At 43.4% G+C, this 23726-nt stretch overlaps 1 protein-coding gene across 1 annotated transcript in view; it reads left to right on the top strand.

Moving 5' to 3' along the window:
* smyd3 (SET and MYND domain containing 3) overlaps positions 1-23726 on the top strand; it is a 745780-nt gene that overhangs the window by 500968 nt on the left and 221086 nt on the right. The gene's annotated exons all lie outside the window — the stretch shown is intronic.

Below are 23726 nucleotides of genomic sequence, written 5' to 3'. Positions count from 1 at the left end.
TTTTTTTTATTGCTTGGGATTTCGGGCAATGCACCCCCACATCATCTCCCACTCTCCGACGTCCTTGCAGAACTCCCTATTTAGTTTGCTCAGCCTTTGCGGAGTGCTCTAGTACTTCTGGCATGTGGACTGGACTTGGACTTTGAATGTTTTCTTTGTAAATGGTGCCAAAATATGGTGACTGTGCATTTGTGGCTTGTGCGGGAACCATTGAAGAATAAGCAAAATAGGAACTAGACAAGGTTATTTTGCAATTCAAGGCTGCTCTTCCGTTTGGTAAAAGTCATAAATTTGGTCTCGGCACTACCTCCCTGCCTGATCCCATGTTGTTGACAGATACTTATTTTTGCTTGGGTTCCTGAGTGTTAAAATGAAGGAAACTGAATGGGAGTGTTTGTGTTTTCACCAGAACTTGCAAAGGGACTGGGCAATCCTGAAGAATCTACTCGAAGCCTGGATTTGAATATTTTCCACCAAGTGCCGTCTGTGGCTGTGGCGAGCTGATGTATTGTCAGAGTCGAGAGACCAGCGGAGAGTACAGAAGCTTCCAGAGTGGGAAGTGAAAACTTCTTCCTTGGCTTTAGGCCTGTAAATAATTGAAAGTGACTGTTTGCTGTCGGGGAAGCTGTTTATCTTCTGCGAAGGGAGTGAGAATTTCTCCTCTATGAGGATTTCAGCTGGAGCATTTCCCCCTGGCTTTCTGTTCTCATTTGATTCCAGGCGTGCAGTAATTGTCAGATGTGTGCTTTTCAAACATAAGGGTTGCTGAACAAAAGGACAATTGTTCACTCTCTTATACTGGAAGCCATGCAATGCAATGGTAGTGGTACCACTGATTAACCATTTATATCACGTAGTTTGCCACAGATCTAGTAAAATGTCTGTGGCGGAAAGCTTGGAATCGCATGTCTAAAGCTGCTTTTTCTTCCAAGCCATGTTACCCTTGCCATATCACATCAGCTGAATTCTGACATCCACTATAAACCCACTGACTCCCATGGCTTTCTAGAATACTCTTCTTCCCACCCAGCCTCCTGTAAGTACTCCATCCCCTACTCCCAATTCCTCCGTCTATGCCGCATCTGCTCCCAGGATGAGGTGTTCCACACCAGGGCATCAGAAATGTCCTCATTCTTCAGGGACCGGTGGTTCCCCTCCCCTGCCTATTTCCTTTGCTCCATAGATGCTGCTGCACCCGCTGAGTTTCTCCAGCACGTTTGTCTACCTCCATCCAACATGTTCACTGTGGATCATTTTGGACTTTTTACAGAAATTCTGGTGATATCCAGATTGACTGAGACGAGTGAGATCAACACATGATTTGTGCCTTGTAAATGTGTTACTGGCTCACATTTGAGGCAGTATATTTGCTTGATGCATGCTTCATCCTATCCTCAATTGCATCTTGAAATGGAGGGACTTCAAGGATTGAAGTTGGGATGAATGGTAAAAATATCTTGCGAACAAAAGTAAATTTCTCATATTAAATATGAAATGTATACGTATTGTCAGCCTCAACCCCATGTTCCAATATGTTTCTCGAGACCAGGGAAAGGTCATTTTCAATTGACGCAAGTGGTGATTCATTGTCTTTTGGGCTTTGACCCAGTGCTCTGAGGTTGCGTAAAGCTGCATGGCTTGTTCTTTCAACATAGCACTGTCATGTTCAGGCAGATTATAGCAAGCAGCTTGTTTGGAAGGTTATAGATCTGCCGTTCCCTCGTCACCTAGTTATGGAGGATGTTTACCAGGCAATGCCTAGGATGCTGTTTAACCCTTACACACACAGATAGTCATTTGTTTTAAAGGGAGTGCCATGGAAACCAGTCAAACCACTATAACCCTCACCATGAGCACAGAATTGTAATTCTCTAAATATTTTCCTGGTTAAAATCCAGCTGGGATATTTTTTTGGGCTTTGGGTTTGGTTTTGCCCATAGTCTCACGTTACAGCATGGAAACAGGGCCTTCGGTCCAATTTACCCATACCGAGCAATATGTCCCATCTGCACTTGTCCCACCTCCCTGCATTTGGCCCATATCCACCTAAACCTTTCCTATCCTGGTACCTGTCCTAATGTATTTTAAATGTTGTTATAGTACCTGCCTCAACCACCCCCTTTGGAAGCTCATTCCATATACCCACCGCTCACTGTGTTAAAACGTTGCCCCTCTGATTCCTTTTAAATCTATCCCCTCTCACCTTAATCCTACATCCTCTGGTTTTTGGTTCATTCGGTACATTCACCCAATCTATTCCCCTCATGATCGTATACACCTCTATAAGATCATCCCTCATCCTCCTGTGCTCCAAGGAATAAAGTTCTAGCCTGTCCAAACTTTCCCTAGAGCTCAGGCCCTCAGGTCTTGGCAACATGCTTGTAAATCCTCTCTGCATTCTCTCCATCCAGCTCAACAACATCCTTTTTATAGCAGGTGTTCCATGGTGTAAATGTATATCAGATGCTGGAACAAGTAGAAGCCAATACTGACTGTCAATGCTGGTGACCAACATGTAACGTCTCTTACCTTCTACCTCCCAAGGTGCCTAATAATCACAGCTACACCTTGAAAGGGTGAGTGTGAAGTTTCATATGCTGAAGAATCCCGGTACTTAAATCTGCCAAAGTTGTTAGGTTACAGTACCCATCCATCACAACTTGCACAGGGGTTTCTGGCTATCCAGTCTACAAGGTGTGATGATGATAACCCTGTAATAATTCCCTGCAGCAAACACTTTCCTGTCTCACTGCAACTTCTCATCATGAACAGTAATCCCATAACCATGGATTTACAGGACTGTTGACAATGGAAAGGATGACTTTTTTTTTAAGGAGTTGACAGACATGCTAGAAATATGTTTTTGCACTTAACGAGGAGCTCAGCACGTGAGTTCAGGACAACACTCCATGAACAACCTTGGAATCATACAGCATAGATGGAAACCAATTGGCCCATCTTACCTTTGCTGGCACCCTGAGAAAAGCTGTCCAGTTAGAGCCCACAGCTTCCTTCATTTTTTTTTGAACAATTATATTTCCTTTTCCTTCTGAGGGCCACTCGGTATCATCAGTCTATCAGCCAAGACCTTTCTATGCTTCATCAGTTCACTGGATGTTGATAACCATTCCAGGGAGAGTAAGAACGTAAATGCATTCAATAATAAGAGCATGAGTATGCAATCTTCACCTGTCCCCATACCTCCTCCCTCATCTCCATCCAGGGACCTAAGCAGCCCTTCCAGGTGAGACAGATTCACCTGCACTTCCTCCAACCTCATCTGGTGAGACCAAATGCAGAGTAGGTGACCACTTTGCTGACCACTCGCGCTGTGTCCGCTGTGGACACCTGAATCTCCCGATTGCCAGCCATTTTAACTGCACTTTTCATTCCCTCATCGACCAGCCTGTCATCGTCTTCATCCGTTGCCAGAGTTAGGCCAAACACCAACTACAGGAATAGCATCTCCTATTCCACCTGAGCAATCTACAGCCGGTCATCATAACATTGAATTCTCCAATTTCAAGTAACCTATATCCCCTCTTTCCCTTTATCTCTCCTCCTATGTATCCTGATTTTCTAACATAAACCCTTCTTGCCATCTTACCTCCCTCCGACAGTCCCTACCACCGTTTCATTCCCCTTCCCCCACCTCCTCCATTTGCCCATCATCCACACATTACATCCACTGGATCCCTTCCCTTCTACCGCTCACCCCTCCCTCTCTTCTCACCATGTGACCCCATCCTACATTTAGTTCCATTCTTCACCTTCTTTTTCTATTATATTTCCAGAATCTGCAGCCTTTTGTTCTTCACTTACCAGCTTACAATCTCTATTGCTATATCCACCCTTCCCATCCCCATCTGATTATTATCTGCCAATTAACCCCTCCTCATGTGTATCCATCTAATAGTTGCTAGCTCTTAGATCTACATTTCTCCTTATTTCAACCTAAAACAGCCTATCCCTTATTCTCAAACCGTGTCCCTTGGTTCTAAACTCATCAGTCAGCGGAAACATCCTCCATGCATTTTGCCTGTTTAGTCCTTGTGAGAGGCTGGACTTATTTTGTGGCTGAGCATATAGTTTGGATATTTGCTAGCTTTGGCCTCGCTCTCCCCCTTACTTTTCAGGAGCAGATCAATGCACTCTGCTGATCGATTAAAAAAAATTAGCTTATTAAACTTCAAGACACTTATTGACAGTGTGAGGTTAATTGAACAATTGATCAGTAGCATTACTATTATTGATGACATGCTGCCTTAAACATTTTAAATGGCCTTAATTTACGGAGAAAATCCTGCTATCCATCTTTAGGATGTAGTTATAATGGTACTTAAGGGTGTTGAAGCTGGATGCATTGATTCAAGATGTCACTTTGGCCAGCAGTTCCACGTTGTAAGCCAATGTAGGGTGTGCAATCATCCTCCAAGTTTCCCCCTTTAATTGGTTTAGACATTTTATCTGCAGCTTATAAAAGGTAACCTTGTTCCAGTGGCACCAGCTAGTGATGTGGTATAGGACGCAGTGATGATGACCGTACAAGTCCGTGCAGCCTGGATACTTGAGGACCAAGGGATATGATTCAAATGTATTACATTGGGAACCTGTTAGGCGATAGTGTTTGGTGATGCAAAGCAGGGTAGAACATTGCCGATGGGATTTGACGTCCACGCCTCCAGGACAATCCTCAGCTGTAGAAATCACCTGCTGTATGAATGGGTTACGTGGGGATGAGTGTCAGGTTCAAACTCCCACTTTATCTTTGTTCCTCTTTAGTTTAATTTAGTTTATTGTCACGTGTACCGAGGTACAGTGCCATGATTACAATCGAGCCATGCACAGTGTACAAATACATGATAAAGGGTATAACGTGAATGACATTTAGTGCAAGATAGAGCCAGTAAAGTCTGATCAAAGATAATCCGAGGATCTCCAATGAGTTAGATAGTAGTTCAGGACTGCTCCCTAGTTATTGGCAGGATGGTTCAGTTGCCTGTTGGCAGCTGGGAAGAAACTGTCCCTGAATCTGGACAGATTATCACACTATACCTTCTGCCTGATGGGAGAGGAGAGAATAGGGAGTGACCAGGATGCGATTTGTCCTTGATCATGCTGGTGGCCTTGCCAAGGCAGCCTGAGGTGCAAAATGGAGTCAATGGAAGGGAAATTGGTTTGTGTGATGGTCTGGGCTTTGTCCACAGACTGATTCCAGTGTCCTGGGTGATCAATCCCAATCCCTTATTGTTGCAGCTTGTGCCTGACGTATTCATAAGCTCCTAAAATCAGCTCTCTGGAATTTCCTATCAGAATCCTTTCAGAATCTCTTCCATTCCCACAGGTTTGACAAGTTTATAGTTATCCCTTTGAACATGTCTTCTGTCTTGTATTTCCACAATTAATGCCCACAATTCTAGGGTTCACCATTGACCAATTTTCAATGGAACCCCCCGTTTAAGTACCCTGGTTTAGTTTAGAGATACAGCATGGAAACAGGCCCTTCGGTCCACCAAATCCGCACCGACCAGCTATCCCCTCACATTAACACCAGGGACAATTTACACTTACCAATTAACCTACATACCAGTTTGTCTTTGGAGTGTGGGAGGAAACCGAAAATCTCGGAGAAAACCCTCGCAGTCATGGGGAGAACGTACAAACTCCGCACAGACAGCACCCGTAGTCAGGATCAAACCCAGGTCACTGGTGCTGCAAGCGCAGTAAGGTAGCAACTCTACCACTGTGCCACTGTGGCTGCCCTAATAGAGGTAAATAGAATAGTTGCAAGGTATCCTGCAACAAGTGACATATCATGAACTCTGAAGGCCTTCCACCTATAAGACAAAAGTCAGGAACATGATGGTATTTCCCGGGATGAGTTTAATGTCAACAGCCCGCAAGAAGCTTGACACCATCCAGGACATGAGCAGTCCACATTGCTGGCACCACATCCTGTACATTCCTTCCTTCCAACAACTGGGGCTGCAGTGTGTCCAATCTACAGATACTCACCAAACTACTCCATCATCATCCCCCAAGCCCGTGACCTCTGCCGTCAAGAAGAATAAGGGCACAGGTGCCCCGGAACACCATCTATAGGTTCCCCTTCAAGCTGCACAAGTCCTGACTTGTAAATATATCATCGGTCTCTCATCATCCGTCAGTATAAATCCTAGAACTCCCTGCCCAACTAACCTCTTGATGTATTGTTTGCCTGATGTACTACAGCAGTTCACGAAGGCAGCTCAACGCCACCTTCAATAACTGCTGGCCTTGACACCCAGGTCTCGACAATGCATACATTAAAGTAAAACATCAGGTTCAATGTTGGAAGTATGCTCTGGACATGGAGAAAATAAGATGCTACTGCCTTGCTGATTGGAAATGAAGAACAGAAATGTTGTCTCCTTTGTTGCCAAGGAGAAAGCATCTTATTTTCTCATTCATATTTAAACAATTAATTAATTGCCTTTTTCTCTTGAACGAGAAGCTTGGTGATATCTCTTTCATGCAACCGATCTGCTCACATGTTCTGTTCATGTGTGGGCAGGTTTTGTCCTACAGCCTTTGAACATTCTCCTCGGGTTCTCCAGTGAATTTATAGCTGATGTCCACACCTCGCAGATGGTCGTGCCATTCCCATCACTGAGCTGAGCTAGACACAAAGTGAATGAATGAATGATTGAATAATTGAATGATTGAATGAATGAATGAATGTATGATTGAATGAATGAAAACTGAATTAAACTGAAATGAAAACTAAGTGTTGGACTAACTCAGTGGGTCAGGCAGAGAGAAAATGATGGGTAACGTTTCCGGGACTTGACCCAAGGCGCCACCCATCCATTTTCTCCAGAGATGCTTCCTGACTCGCTATGTCTATCTCTGCTATAAACCAGTATCTGCAGTTCTTTGTTCTTACTGAGCTGAGCTGCTTTGTGGTGGCATTCGATAAGGTCTAATTTCTGGAGACTGATCCAGATTCAAATGCTTGCACTGCTCAAATCAGCTCCTTGAACTGCTGCAGAGTGAAAGGCCTAAATCTGTGCTTGCATACCAGTGAACAGTACTTGAATCGGAGACCTACAGACTAAAACCTAACTCCAGAGAGTCGGGCTCAAAAATTAATCCAGGTGCTCACAGTTCAGTGTTGAACCAATGGAGTGCCTCACTGTTAGATGTGCCAACTTTTGGGTGAGACATTAAACCATTGATGATGGAGAACAGAAGCATGACAATTTATGGTCTGTCAGCCATGGCACACTGATGCATCAACATTCATTGCTCAGGTTGGCATTTAGAATTTGTGAAATGGTTGCAAAAATGTTTCCATTTATTTCACAAGGTCATAGTTATACAGCATGGAAACAAGCCCTTCGGCACAACTAGTTCATGGGCGTCTATTGTCTATTGAAGCTCGTCCCATTAGGCGGCGTTTAGCTCATCCCTCCAAACCTTTTCAATCCATGTACCTCTCCAAATATTTTTTAAATGTTGCAACTGTACCCACCTTTCTAGATTCTTCTGGCAGCTCATTCCATTTACATACCAGAAAGTGCCCCACAGGTCTCTTTTCAATATTTCCCCTCTCACCTTAAACCTGTGCCCTCTAATTCTGGACTCCCCTACCCTGGGAAAAGGTTTGTGACCATTCATCTTATTTACACATATGTGATTTTACATACCTCTATAAGGTCACTCCGCACCTTCCCATATTCCATGGGAAAAAAGCCCCCGTTTATAGTGTCTTCTCTTATAACTCTAGCCCTCCAGTGATCGTAACATCGTAAATCTTTTCTGCAGGATTTTCATCCAATCAGTAACTGGAATAGGTGCTTTTTTTCTTTCAACGATTTACTTACTTGTTTATTTTCTTCCCTCCCCTCCTCACCCCCTCACCCCCACCCCCTCACTGCCCACCCCCTCTACCTCCTCTCCTTGTGCACATTAACTCATGATGATGGAGTGGTTCAGCTGTTGCTGTTTGTTCATTATGTGGTTGCATCTACAGTGGGAGTTGATAGAATGTGTGACTAGAGAAGTAATAACAGAACAGTTCTCCATCGTTGTCCTAGCCCTTGATGTACATGTGCAGAACTTTCTTACAGAGTTGCAGGGAGTAGACCTGGGCACTTGTGGCGTATTGGCTGCCAGTCCACCAGCTGGAGAAGTTCTGGTCTAATGCTGTGTCAGGGAATGCGCATCGTGGTCATAAGATCATAAGTGATAGGAGTAGAATTAGGTCATTTGGCTCATCAAGCCTACTCCGCTATTTAATTATGGCTGATCTATCTCTCCCTCCTAACCCCATTCTCCTGCCTTCTCCCCATAACCTCTGATACCCATACTAATCAAGAATCTATCTACCTCTGCCTTAAATATATCCACTGGCTTGGCCTCCACATAATTCCATAGACTGACCACACTATGACTAAAGAAATTCTTTTTCATCGTCTTACAAATACGTCCTTTAGTTCTGAGGCTATGACCTCTAGTCCTAGACGCTCCCACTAGTGGAAACATCCTCTCTACATCCACTCTATCCAAGCCTTTCACTATTCAATGAGGTCTCCTCTCATTCTTCTACACTCCAACGAGTACAGGCCCAGTGCCTTCAAACGCTCATCTTTTGTTAACCTACATATTCCTGTGATCATTCTTGTAAACCTCTTCCTTATTATTATTATTATTATTATTATTGTTGCAATACTATTGCTTTTTGAGTATGTGTGTGTGTGTGTGAATGTATATACTGTGCCCTCCATAATGTTTGGAACAAAGACCCATCATATATTTATTTGCCTCTGTATCCACAATTTGAGATTTGTAATAGAAAAAATCACATGTGGTTAAAGTGCACATTGTCAGATTTTAATAAAGGCCATTTTTATACATTTTGGTTACACCATGTAGAAATTACAGCTGTGTTTATACATAGTCCCCCCACTTCAGGGCACCATGATGTTTGGGGCACAGCAATGTTATGTAAATGAAAGTAGTCGTGTTTAGTATTTTGTTGCATATCCTTTGCATGCAAGGACTGCTTGAAGTCTGCGATTCATGGACATCACCAGTTGCTGGGTGTCTTCTCTGGTGATGCTCTTCCAGGCCTGTATTGCAGCCATCTTTAGCTTATCCTTGTTTTGGGGGCTAGTCACCTTCAGTTTTCAAATCGGGTGATTGACTTGGCCATTCAAGAATTGACCATTTTTTAGTTTTGAAAAACTCCTTTGTGGCTCCAGCCGTATGTTTGGGATAATTGTCTTGCTGTAGAATGAACGGCCGGCCAATGAATTTTGAGGCATTTGTTTGAACTTGAGCAGATAGGATGTGTCTATACACTTCAGATTTCATTATGCTTCTACCATCAGCAGTTGTATCATCAATGAAGATAAGTGAGCCAGTATCTTCAGCAGCCACACATGCCCAGGCCATAACACCCCCACCTCTGTGTTTCACAGATGAGGTGGTATGCTTTGGATCTTGGGCAGTTCTTTCTCTCCTCCATAATTTGCTCTTGCCATCACTTTGATATAAGTTAATCTCCATTTCATCTGTCCACAAGACCTTTCTCCAGAACTATGATTGCTCTTTTAAGTACTTCTTGGCAAACTGTAACCCAGCTATCCTACAGTGCATTCAGAAAGTATACAGACCCCTTCACCTTTTCCACATTTTGTTACGTTACAGCCATATTCTAAAATTGATTTTTTTTTTAAATCATCAAGGTACACACAATACCCCATAATAAAAAAAGCCAAAACAAGTGTTTAGAAATGTTTGTAAAGTAGTTCAAAATAAATAATTGAAATATCACATTTACATAAGTATTCAGACCCTTCACTCATTACGTTGTTGAGGCAACAGCGATTACAGCCTCAAGTCTTCTTGGGTATGTCGCTATAAGCTTGGCACACCTGTATTTGGGTAATTTCTCACATTCATCTCTGCAGATCCTCTCGAGCTCTGTCAGGTTCGATGGGGAGCGTCGATGCACAGCTATTTTCAGGTCGCTCAAGAGATGCTCCATCGGGTTCAAGTCCGGACTCTGGCTGGGCCACTCAAGGACATTCACAGACTTGTCACGAAGCCACGCCTGCGTTGTCTTGGCTGTGTGCTTAGGGGCGTTATTCTGTTGGAAGGTGAACCTCTGCCCCAGTCTGGGGTCCAGAACGCTCTGGAGCAGGTTTTCATCAAGGATCTCTCTGTACTTTGCTTTGTTCATCTTTCCCTCAATCCTGGCTAGTCTCCCAGTTCCTGCCACTGAAAAATATCCACACAGCACGATGCTGCCACCACCATGCTTCACCTTGGGTATGGGATTGGCCAGGTGATGAGCGGTGCCTGGTTTCTTCCAGCACTCAGGCCAGAGTTCAATCTTAGTTTCATCAGACCAGAGAATCTTGTTTAGGAGCCTTTTGGCAAACACCAAGCGGGCTGTCATGTGCCTTTTACTGAGGAGTGGCTTCCGTCTGGCCATTCTACCATAAAGGCCTGATTGTTGGAGTGCTGCAGATATAGTTGTCCTTCTCCCATCTCCACAGAGGAACTCTGGAGCTCTGTCAGAGTGACCATCGGGTTCTTGGTCACCTCCCTGACCAAGGCCCTTTTCTTCCAATTGCTCAGTTTGGCCGGGCGGCCAGCTCTATGAAGAGTCCTGGTGGTTTCAAAGTTCTTCCATTCGAGAATAACGGAGGCCACTGTGCTCTTCGGGACCTGCAATGCTGCAGAAATTGTTTTATACCCTTCCCCAGATCTGTGTCTCGACACAATCCTGTCTCTGAGGTCTACGGACAATTCCTTCGTCTTCATGGCTTGGTTTTTGCTCTGACATGCACTGTCAACTGCGGGACCTTATATAGACAGGTGTGAGCCTTTCCAAATCATGTCCAATCAATTTAATTTACCACTGGTGGACTCCAATCAAGTTGTAGAAACATCTCAAGGATAATCAATGGAAACAGGATGAACCAAAGCCCAATTTTGAGTGTCATAGCAAAGGGTCTGAATACTTACGTAAATGTGATATTTCAGTTATTTATTTTTAATTACTTTGCAAATATTTCTAAACACCTGTTTTTGTTTTTTTATTATGAGGTATTATGTGTAGATAAAAAAAAAATAATTTAATCCATTTTAGAATAAGGCTGTAACGTAACAAAATGTGAAAAATAGTGAAGGGGACTGTATACTTTGTGAATGCACTGTATTTTTGCGGCTAACCAGTGGTTTACATCTCGCAGTGTAGCCTCTGTATTTCTGTTCTTGAAGTCTTTTGCGGACATTGACAAATCTACACCTGACTCCTGAAGAGTGTTTCTGATCTGTCGGACAGGTGTTTGGGGGGGTTTCTTTATCATAGAGAGAATGTTTCTTTCACCAGCTGTGGAGGTCTTCCTTGGCTTGCCAGTCCCTTTGCGATTAGTAAGCTCACCAGTGCTCTCTTTCTTCTTAATGATGTTCTAAACAGTTGATTTTGGTAAGCCTAAGGTTTGGCTAATGTCTCTTAACAGTTTTATTCCTGTTTCTCAGTCTCATAATGGCTTCTTTGACATTTATTGGCACAACTTTGGTCCTCATGTTGATAAACAGCAATAATAAGTTCCAAAGGTGATGGAAAGACTGGAGGAAAGACTAGGTGCTGACAGCTCACTTCTACCTGCATTAAGGAGATATTTAAACACACCTGAGGAATTAGAAACATCTGTGAAGTCATGTGTCCCAAACATTAGGGTGCCCTGAAATGAGGTGACTATGTATAAACTCAGCTGTAGTTTTTACATGGTGAAACCAAAATGTGTAAAAATACCCTTTAATAAAATCTGACAATGTGCACTTTAACCACATGTGAGTTTTTCTATTAGAAATCTCAAGTTGTGGAGTACAGAGGCAAATAAATAAATGTTGGGTCTTATTTCATTATTCTGGGACACATGACAATAAAACACTCTTGACTCTTGACATAAAAGTAATACTTTTTATTTCCATTAGCATTTCTGTGGGCAAATGGGACCAACTTGGATGGGTACCTTGGGCGGCATGAATGAATTGAGCCAAAGGACCTGTTTTCCTGCTGTACAACTCCATAACTCTCTACGACTCAGTTAAGAGCATTGATGTTAAACTCTGTCTGTGCCTGAAATAATTAGACATCTCTATCCCCTCCCTGCTCCACTCCTGTTTTCTTGTGGTACAGAGGGCATTCGCAACCACAAGCAAAGAGTAACATTTGGAGAAACCTACAGGGAAACAGATGTAACATCAACTCTTGCTGTGACATACGTATTCTTGACTGCAGAACATCTTTACAGACGATATTTAATTGTGGCAAAATAACAAGCACCATTGTTTTGTTTAGGCGAACGGTAGTGCTTGGATCAACATAAATCTTCACTAAGATTAAGATGTGATTTTACCTATTGAGGGGAGGAATTGTGCTGTTGTGTTCAAGAAATGCTGGTGTGCACGTGCACCTTCTTTCTGACATTTGCACCGAATTATAAGGATACTGACTCGGCATTAAGGCAGTAGCAGACTATATAGCAGGTTATTGATCAGTGGAGCAATAAAGAGAGTTTATAGTGGAGGTCACATCACAAGAGACTGCCATAAATTCCACTGCAGGTTAAATTTGTATGCACAATGGGATTTGTAGCCGTTTTAGTTCATGGTGATTCTCTGACAACAAATAAACCAGCCCCTTTCCTGCCCATTCCTCCGCTGCAACCTTGGATCAAGTGAAAGAGTGTCCGTGGGTTATTGTTTGCGAGTTTAACTGGCTTAGCTGCATGTCTCCGTCAGTTGTCTCATAGGGAGCAGTAAGTCAGCCTCCAGAGTCTTGTCCTTTGTTTAATTAAATCATCGGTGAACTGTATCTAAACGCAATCTCTCCATCTTACTTCTATTACCCTAATACCCCTGCCTAATAAAAATGTATAGATTTCCCTGTCTCCTCCCACTGCTCCCGTCCCTGCCAAGCTGCTTGTTGAGGAAAGTCTCAAGCTTTGAATATGATACTCACAACGCCTAGTGGTGTGCCTCGGGGGTCGGTGCTGGGGCCTTGGTGTTGTCATTTATATCAACGATTTAGATGAGAATGTACAAGCCATGGTTTGTAAGTTTGCCGATTACATTAAAATAGGTGGCATTGTAGACAGCAAGGAAGATTATGAGGAATTGTAGCCATATCTTGATCAGCACAGGAGGTGGGCCAAGGAATGGAGTTTAATTCTGACAGGTGCGGGGTGTTGCGTTTTGGGAAGTCGAACCAGGGCAGGACCTTCACAGTGAATGGCAGGGCCCTGAGGTGTGTTAAAGAACAGAGGAACATAAATGTACTTGTACAAGTACATCATTCCCTAAAAGTGGCGTCACAAGTGCACAGGGTGGTAAAGGAGACGGTAAGGACATTGTGAGGCTGTATTTGGCATATTGTGTTCAACTTTTGTCATTTAGCTATAAGAAAGATACCAATGAGCTGGAAAAAATGCAGAAAAGATTTACGAGGATGTTTCCACAACTTGAGGGACAGAGTTATCAAAAAGGTTGTAAAAGCTAGGATTTTATTTCATGGACCGTAGGAGACTAAGGGGTGACTTTATAGAGGTATATAAACCATGAGGAGCATAGATAGGGTGAATGCAAACAGCCTTTTATCCACGGTTGGGATATGACAAACTCGAGGGCATAATTTTAAAGTGATAGGGGAAAGATTTAATAGGAACCTGAGGGGCAATCTAATCACACAGAGGATGTTACGTGTATGGAACGAGTTGCTAGAGCAAGTGATTGAGGTAGGTACAATAACAACATTTAAAAGACACTTGGACGTTACATGGATAGCAAGGGTTTAGAGCAATTGAGGTAAAGCATGGGCTAATGGGACCAGTGTATATAGGGCATCTTGGTTGGCATGGACAAGATGGGCCGAAGGATCAGCTTTGGTGCTGTATAACTGTAGCTCCACAGCACCATCATTGTAATTTCATGTCCTGAGAGTCTTCATTGAAGTATTATCAAACAAAAGTTAGACCCTAATTTATACGGTATTACTATAGATGATCACAGAGCATTCTAAAGGATGAAAGAGGTGGAGAGGTTTAGGGATGGAATTCCGGAACTTAGGACCTTTCCAGCTGAATGCAAGGCTGCCAGTAATGGACAAATTACCTTTCAGGATGGTCAAAAGGAGGACATTAGATGAGCACAAGTTCTATGGATGAAGAGATTGACAAGGATAAGGAAATTTGAGGAATTTAAAAACATGAGTGAGAACTTTAAAATCAAGACTTATTTGGGAGCCAGTGTAGGTCATCAAATCTACGGTTGGACGGGACTTGTGAGTTAGCACATGGGCCACATGTGTTTTGCTTAAGATTGCAGCATCTACAGTTCCTCGTGTCTCCATCAAGCAATCTTAACCTTTTGGTTAATAATTCTAGTTCCAACAAATGTTATATTCCCTCAAAGATGTAATGATCAGAAGTGAAGTTTAAAATGAAGTTTAAACAGAACTTTTTATAACATCCCAGCTAATGTGTAGTCATGGTTCGAAATAATTCAATGGTACTTTCAGTTAAATCTGAAGAAGGGTCTCAACCCGAAACGTCGCCTATTTCCTTTGTTCTATAGATGCTGCCTCACCCGCTGAGTTTCTCCAGCATTTTTGTCTACCTTTAAATAACATCCAACCCTTTGTCATCCATACTCATGAAGTGATAAATTTGCAGGATTCTTTGAGGGAATTTATTGAACTTATTTCAATAGCACCTTCCTTACTACTTACTACATCTGTCAGCAAAGATTCTCGGAGCACTTTTCGGTATTGATATTGCCTGTTACTATGTTAAAATCGAGCATTGTTGCATTGAACATCATTAGGGAAGCAGCACCTTAAAAGGACTTAACCTACTTGAACTCCCGGTGGCTCAGTACTTCAGCTCCCCCTCCCATTCCCAATCTGACTTTTCTGTCCTGGGCCTCCTAAATTGTCAGAGTGAGGCCCAACGCAAATTGGAGGAACAGCACCTCCTATTTCGCTTGGGTAGTGTACACCCCAGTGGTATGAACATTGACTTTTTCTAACTTCAGACAGCCATTGCTTTCTCTCTCCATCCCCTTATCCCTCCCAGTTCTCCCACTAGTCTTATTATCTCAGACTACATTCCATCTTTGTCCGGCCCTCTCCCCTGACATCAGTCTGAAAAAAGTTCTCGACCCGAAACGTCGCCCATTCCTTCTCTCCAGAGATGCTGCCTCACCCGCTGAGTTACTCCAGCATTTTGAGTCTACCTTAAAAGGTCTGCTGTGATTCAAGAATGAGTGGCCTGAAAAAATCTTCCCAGGATGATGAGGAATGAGCAATAAAATGTTGTTATTAATCCCACACTGACAATGATTGGAAACAGTGGTTCAAGGACTCAAAATCCTAGGAGAATGAGCTACTTATTTTCACGTGCTCATGTGTTAGCTTAAGCAACTTCAGTGTCATCATGAAACCTTGATAAGTCTCCTGAGAATGGGCTTTGCAGTCAGTGACAACTGTAAAAGGGTTGTAGCAATTGCTAAAAGCTATGCAAAGTAAAATAATCTTTCGCTCTTTCAAAAGCTTTGGAGCCAAGTAGGAAGCCATCCAGTCCATTATGTTTGCGATGATGCTATGATAGAGTTCAACCCTAATTCCATTGCAGCAAAAAAAAATCCCAATTTAGTCCATTCAGGTCAATGTTGACTGTTGTATAGAGTATTAAATAGTATCTGTCTATTGTATATAAATGAATTCTCGTGGGCTATTCACTACAGTGTACAAGGTCACGGCTGGTTGCCCTGTGTTACAATATTTGTATAGTTTATTCAATATTTCTTTTCATAGCATTTTGCTTAGATGAATTGGGCACTTTAATGAGAATATTGAGCAGGAAACAATAAGGCATGAAATGTATCCATCCATGAAGGTGACTTTGATCGCTCGTCTGTGAATGTGTTTTTGTTTCACTCTCCGATGTGCCCGTGTTTTAAATTTGAATAGCTTCTTCCTGCAGAAGGATAAGCTTGCATTTACATAACACATTTCACAAGCTGATAACATTGCAAGGTGTATCCCAGCTAATGTGTAGTCATGGTTCGAAATAATTCAATGGTACTTTTTTTGCCACACGTAATTAGATACAGTAAAATTTTAGTTTTGCACACAATTCAGTAAAATCTTATTACACATGAGCACAATCATACCCAAGTACAAGACTGCATTGATTGTAATGTAAGAATAGTAGATTTCACTGAGGCAATACACCGGCTTGTCATGTTTCTGACGCCATCTTGTATTCGTCAATTTCAAAACGTTGTTAAAAATGTAAAGTGTTATCTTAAGGTCCATGATCACATTGAATGGCAGTGCTGGCTCGAAGGGCTGAATGGCCTACTCCTGCATCTATTGTCTATTGTCCTGGTGGTGGTACTGGGTCAATGTTCCAGGCCTGGTGATGATGTTGGCATCCTCCACCATTGTTTTGCTTCTCTGGCCCACTGCAGGCCCCACCCAATCCATTAGCTGGAATACTGCTCATGTGATGGACCGGGAAGAGAACGAGCCATCCCTGTACTAAGTACAGCAGGCCCGAGAGCACGGTGGCGCAGCGATAGAGTTGCTGTCTTACAGCGCCAGAGAACCGGGTTTGACCCTGACTATGGGTATCGTCTGTACAGAGTTCCCACCTCTGTGGGGCCCTCCAGCAGTGCGTGATCCACGGGATTCTCCACTCCTGTAGGGCCTCCAAAGGCCCATCCCACGGACACATCGACCTGCAAATGCACCATCCCTTGCCTCCTCAGCCCCCACATGTGAGGTAGGCCGACTTGTGCACAGCATGACCCTACAAACAGCAACAAGCTGACAATCCAAACCTAAGATTTCATACCTGATTGGTAAATTTAATAACGTCAGAATGTTGTACCTTCCCACTGAAATTCTTTCTATTGATGTCAGTGGAATTTCAGAGACAGAGTACAAATTACTTAATATTTAGCATCATTGACAAGGTATGTACCTCTGAGCAAACCTGTTTTGGTGTAGTGGTCTCTCCCTCAGGTGTTGTTCAAAGGTATTGATCTGGGAGAGCTTTTCCATGTAGGATTGGTAGTGCAGCAATGTCCAGCCTACTGGCACATTGCACAGAATTAGTGTCAGGTCCACCCTTTGCAATACCAGATACGGATGGAACCTCAGCATATAGTGACACTTGGTGCCCACGTACATTTCAAAAGAAGGCTGTGGAGGACAAGTCAGTAGATATTTTTAAGGCGGAGATAGTTAATTCTTGATTAGTACAGGTGTCAGAGGTAATAGGGAGAAGGCAGGAGAACGGGGTTAGGAGGGAGAAATAGATCAGCCATGATTGAATGGCGGAGTAGACTTGATGGGCCAAATAGCCTAATTCTACTTCTATCACATGACTTTATGACCTACACACAGCTTCATGCAGCCACACATGAAGGCCTTTGGTATGAACGGCATTGTTGGCAACGACAGATCACGATGCACAAGTCTTTCTAATTAAGGCCAATTAAGGAGCCTTCCCTATCCCACAGACAGTGATTGGACCCTGAGCATAGAAAACAAAAGAAATGCTGGAAATATTCAGCAAACCAGGCAACATTTGTGGAGAGCGAAACTAGTTTTGACGCTGAGTTCCATTCTGGCTGTTATTAATATTGAGATTATCTGTTCCTGTATGTAATATGGGCTCGCAATGATTTTAGCACAAGGGTAGATCTGTGGTGGAAAATCTTAGAGTGTTGCAGGTCCTAAGTCACTTAGTTCATTCTGTACTGAGATTGACGGACACCAAATAGGCAGCACAGTGGCGCAACGGTAGAGTTGCTGCCATACGGCGCCAGAGACCCGGGTTCAATCCTGGCTCTATCATAGCTCAATGGAGTTTGTACATTCCCCCCCTGTGACCACGTGGGTTTTCTCCAGGTGCTCCTGCTTCCTCCCACACTCAAAAGACGTACAGGTTTGTAGGTTCATTTGCTTTGGTAAGTTGTAAAAATTGTCCCTGCTGTGCAGGTTAGTGTACTAGGTGAACGCTGGTCAACGCAAACTCAGTGAGACGAAAGGCCTGATTCCGCACTGTATCTCTAAAGGTAACGTCTATAGGGAATTGGGGGGTGGGGATGGAGAAGATTTGCAGAGAATATGAGAACAGTGTTAGCTATATGAGCTATGTTCTTTATATTCTCGACATTTATCTTGGGGAAGAGGTCATAAAGGAAAGAAAGATGTTTTATGGTAGAAGTATAAATCCCAAAACAAGACTTTATAAATCTATGTCACAAGTTCAAGGTTTTGAAGGACAAATTTAAGACGGGTGTCTGCGCCGAAAATGAACATGGTTGTAATAGTTGTCACTTTAATTATATCACAACTCGTAAGGAAGTTGTTTAAGAATGTGATCTCAGATTGGAATCAGATGTTGGCCGTGTGGAATTTGTCTTTTAAAACTGATACCGGGGAATATTTTTTTCTAGTGATGCCTAGAATTCAGCAACTAATAAATTGCACCTTTGACATGGTGAAGCATAAGGTCATAAGGTATAGGAGTAGAATTAGGCCATCAAGTCTACTCTGCCATTCAATCATGGCAGATCAATCTCTCCCTCCTAACCCCATTCTCCTGCCTTCTCACCATAACCTCTCTCACCCATACTAATCAAGCATCCTAAGGGCCTTCAATGGAATGTTGTCAAACGGAAGATTCTTCTTCTTCTTTCGTACGGCGTGCGCAGCCTAAAGTTGTAGGTCAACTTGTTCTATTTGATCTAATTGTTTGTGCACGTCGGTTGATTGTAATAGTTGAAACAGGGTGGACAACGTGAAGGCTGCAATCTCCCAGTGGAAGGATGCAATCTCCTAAACGGAAGATGACACTGAGCCATACGAGGAGAATAGCTCAGGTGAGCAAACGCTTGATCAGAAAGCTGGTAATATGGAAGTATTCCAGGATTAATTGCAGATAAAGTTAAGTGGGAAATACAATGATACAGTGCACAAATCCTTTCCAAACCTGTGTTATTTTTAATGCCAGGAGTCTAATTTATTTGTAATGGTCACAGGCCTGAGCAGTTGTAACAAGTGAGACACGCAGTCTAACTTTCATCTTCACCATCTGGGCAGAAATCTGGCAGCAAGGGTGGGCCATATGTTGTAGAACCTGTCGAATTTCTCCCCCATTGATTTCACCCGGCGCTGAAGGTGAAAACTGGTGCCCCGCGGCCTTAGAATGAGGCACCATATGGCCTGCAGCTTCTGAGAACATTGGGGATGCTCTTGCCAACAGTCGCTGCCTCCTCAATCAATCACAGGCAGCGCATGTGTTGGAATAAGCCCTTCACTCAGGCTTAGGATCCCCGGCAGCTTCAAGCATCTCCGTGTAATCCAGGTAACGTGTTGCGGTGGAGAATCAGATGAAGCCAGAGTGAGTGAGATCTCGTTAAAAGTGGAGCTCAGCAGCAATGTATCTGTAGCCACAGGCAAATGTTTACTGCTGGCTTACCTTACTGGTAGATTGCCATTGATGGACAGTCAGTGTTGGACGGGGCAGTAATCGATAAAGGCTGAAGGATGAATAATCCATGTGTCAGACTTTTCATGTTTCCTTTCTTAACCTCCTCCTCCTTGCATTCTGTTGTTCTCAAACAGGGTGCCAGTCAAATAAATCTACAGCACACAGCGAGAGGATTAGAAGCGCAAATGCCTTCGCCTTTGTCGTTGCTTATCTCTAGGAACTGTTCTTGCTGGCTGAAGCAACATCCTAAGAAGTCAGTTTTGCGAGTGATGTTATTGATTTGCCGTCTTCCAGGTTCAGCAACTAAAGTGCTAAGGAGTTGCCGTTGTTTTGATCCAAAACCCAGCAGTGTGATCGAATTGGTTTTAAAACTTCCCAAATCACTTCACAGGAAAGGTCTCAAATAAAATTTGACCTCAAAGTTTATAAGGGGATGGCAGAGCAGTGCGTCTTCTGTTTGCAAATAGTCACTTTGAGGTATGAAAAATAAACTCAATAAACCCACTTCTACGCCATAATAATACGGATCAAATCAGGTTTACAACATGTGTCGCAATCACTCCCTTATAATGCTTATACCTCTTGGGACAAACTCTACCCGGGTTGGAATTAAACAAGGAAGTTTGATGTGGTTGTTGGAGACCACTCATCTCAGCCACAAGTCATCGCCATAGGTGATCCTCGGGGTGTTGGCCTGAGCGCATCCATTAATGTGGCGAATTGAAGGTGTTTAGTCCCGTCCACTGCTTGTCAGATAATGAAACAATTCATACCACCGTGCAGGGCAGATGATTAACATTTAGACATGGGGTGATAAATGTCAAGCTGCATTCATGTTCTAAAAATGTCAGGTAATGACCATCTCCAACAACAGTGAGAGCGGCACGGTGGTGAAGCAGTAGAGTTGCTGCCTTATAGTGCTTGCAGCGCCAGAGACCCAGGTTCGATCCCGACTGCGGGTGTTGTCTATACGGAGTTTGTACGTTCTCCCCGTGACCTGCATGGGTTTTCTCCGAGATCTTCGGTTTCCTCCCACACTCCAAAGACGTACAGGTATGTAGGTAAATTGTCTTGGTATAAAAATAAATTGTCCCTAGTGTGTGTATGATTGTGTTATTGTGCAGGGATCGCTGGTCTGTATGAACTTGGTGGGACGAAGGGTCTGTTTCTGCGCTGTATCTCTAAACTAAACCAAACTAAAGAGTGATTTAGACAAACTTTTGTTCACATTCATGTAGAGTGGCATTATAAAATCCCTTGTCATTAGCACCCAGGGTACCTGATTACAAGAAACCTAAATGGACCAATAACCTAAACACTGCATCTTTAAGAATATAGAGCAGTGCAGCATTGGAACGGGCCCTTTCTGCCCACAATGAATATGCCAGAGGTTGGGTCCTGTGGCAACTTTGTTCTCTCCCTAAACCTTTCCACCATTTACAAGGAATGTTAGAAATTCTCTTCACCCGCCTGGATTAATGCAACTCCAATGATTGTGGTATCTATCTATAGAACTAAAAGTCTCATCTTGACCACTTCATAACTGCGCTGTATATTGATTTTAGAAAAAACGCTACCATTTATCGCTATGATTTTGACCATCTAACTCGCAGTCCTCCTCCACTGAGGCAGCCCCAAGGATTTTTTCAATCTATGAAAAATAAAAAAGTTATGAGTGTTTAAAAAATCTTGATCAGCTGATTGGTTCTCTCGCCTGTCAATCACCATGATTAAGGTTATGCCCCTTCCGGGAGGGCAGGACTATAAAATCCCGGATGCCTGGACGTGAGTCAGTCACTCTGGAAGATCGCGAGGGAGAGTCCACAACTGTGATTCTAAGCTGTGAATCAACTGAACTGTGAGTCTGCATTGTACTTGCAATAAATAATTTGTTAGCCCTTAATGACAATGCAATGAGTTGTTTGGCAATTAGGTGGCCTGCACTCTGCTTGAAATGCTGTGAAATCGAATTAGGTGGCCTGCACTCTGCTTGAAATGCTGTGAAATTCTTCTCCACGAATGCACCGCTTTCGGACCCCAACCTCCCCACCAGGGTGATTTTCCCCACTTCCCCCCTCCGACCCCCAGACTTTGCCACCCACACCAGGATGATTCACCCCGGTCACGGGGACAGACGGTTTATTTATTACCGTCTAGGTGTTTGCGGAACGCACCCAAGCTCCCACACACAAAACAGGCAGCATCTCCGGAGGGAAGGAATGGGTGACGTTCAAGTTCAAGTGAGTTTATTGTCATGTGTCCCTGTATAGGACAATGAAATTCTTGCTTTGCTTAAGCACACAGAAAATAGTAGGCATTTACTACAAAACAGATAAATGTGTCCATATACCATGATATAAATATATACACACATGAATAAATAAACTGATAAAGTGCAAATAGCAGAAAGTGGTTATTAATAATCAGAGTTTTGTCTGAGCCAGGTTTAATAGCCTGATGGCTGTGGGGAAGTAGCTATTCCTGAACCTGGTTGTTGCAGTCTTCAGGCTCCTGTACCTTCTACCTGAAGGTAGCAGGGAGATGAGTGTGTGGCCAGGATGGTGTGGGTCTTTGATGATACTGCCAGCCTTTTTGAGGCAGCGACTGCGATAAATCCCCTCGATGGAAGGAAGGTCAGAGCCGATGATGGACTGGGCAGTGTTTACTACTTTTTGTAGTCTTTTCCTCTCCAGGGCGCTCAAATTGCCGAACCAAGCCACGATGCAACCGGTCAGCATGCTCTCTACTGTGCACCTGTAGAAGTTAGAGAGAGTCTTCCTTGACAAACCGACTCTCCATAATCTTCTCAGGAAGTAGAGGCGTTGATGAGCTTTTTTGATAATTGCGTTAGTGTTCTCGGACCAGGAAAGATCTTCAGAGATGTGCACACCCAGGAATTTGAAGTTCTTGACCCTTTCAACCATCGACCTGTTGATATAAATGGGGCGTTGGGTCCCCCTCCTACTCCTTCCAAAGTCCACAATCAGTTCCTTGGTTTAGCTGGTGTTGAGGGCCAGGTTATTGTGCTGGCACCCTATGGACAGTTGCTCGATCTCCCTTGTATATTCTGACTCATCCCCATCAGTGATACGTCCCACAACAGTGGTGTCGTCAGCAAACTTGATGATGGAGTTCTCACTGTGGTTGGCTACGCAGTCATGGGTATAGAGTGAGTACAGCAGGGGGCTGAGCACGGCTTGATATGCTGTGAAATCGAGTTTGGTGGCCTGCACTCTGCCTGAAATGCTGTGAAATGGAGTTTGGTGGCCTGCACTCTGCCTGATCACATTGAATGGCGGTGCTAACTCGAAGGGCCGAATGGCCTACTCCTGCACCTATTGTCTATTGTCTATTGAAATGCTACAAAATGGAGTTTGGTGGCCTGCACTCTGCCTGAAATGCTGTGAAATCGAGTTTGGTGGCCTGCACTGCTTGAAATACTATGAAATCGAGTTTGGTGGCTTGCACTGCTTGAAATGCTATGAAATTGAGGTTGGTGGCCTGCACTCTGCTTGAAATGCTATGAAATCGAGTTTGAAGGCCTGTTTCCATGCTGTCTCTCTAAAAAAATTGTTGGTCTACAAAATACGCTTCTTTGATTTCTCCTTCAAAACCCTTGGATCTCTCCCCTCCCAAAAGGCAGACAACAGATGCATGGAAATCCAGGTTAATTTGACGATACTTTGAAATGCTGTACCTTAGTCGATGCTCCTTATCCGGCAGTGCTGTAGGTGGTTCATGAGACTGGCTTACCACCTGCTTCTTAAGGATAGTTAACCATGAGCAATGAATGCTGGCATTGCCTTTGATGCCCACATCGCATAAATTAATGAACAAGGTTTAGTGGGCTGAAGGCTTGTGCTGCTCAAGATATTTGAACTCAAAGTCTAGGGTGAGATCCTGGTTCAGTTTGGATGGCTCTCTGCATTGTCAGCGGTTTCAATGTACTGATAAATAATAAGGTGGGGCCCTGCCTTTTCTTTCAATTGGTTGTCAAAGAGAATGTGACATAATTTGGGGTACTTTGGCCTAACTTTATCCAACAGATCCAGTTTCAGTCATCTTGCCCAGATGATCATGCAAAATTTATTTTATCTTTATGTAAGAAGGAAATGCAGATGCTGGTTTACACTGAAGATAGACACAAAATGCTGGAGT

The sequence above is a fragment of the Leucoraja erinacea genome, chromosome 8 (assembly GCF_028641065.1).
Source record: "Leucoraja erinacea ecotype New England chromosome 8, Leri_hhj_1, whole genome shotgun sequence".
NCBI lineage: Eukaryota > Metazoa > Chordata > Chondrichthyes > Rajiformes > Rajidae > Leucoraja > Leucoraja erinaceus.
This window is presented reverse-complemented; position numbering and strand designations above follow the sequence as displayed.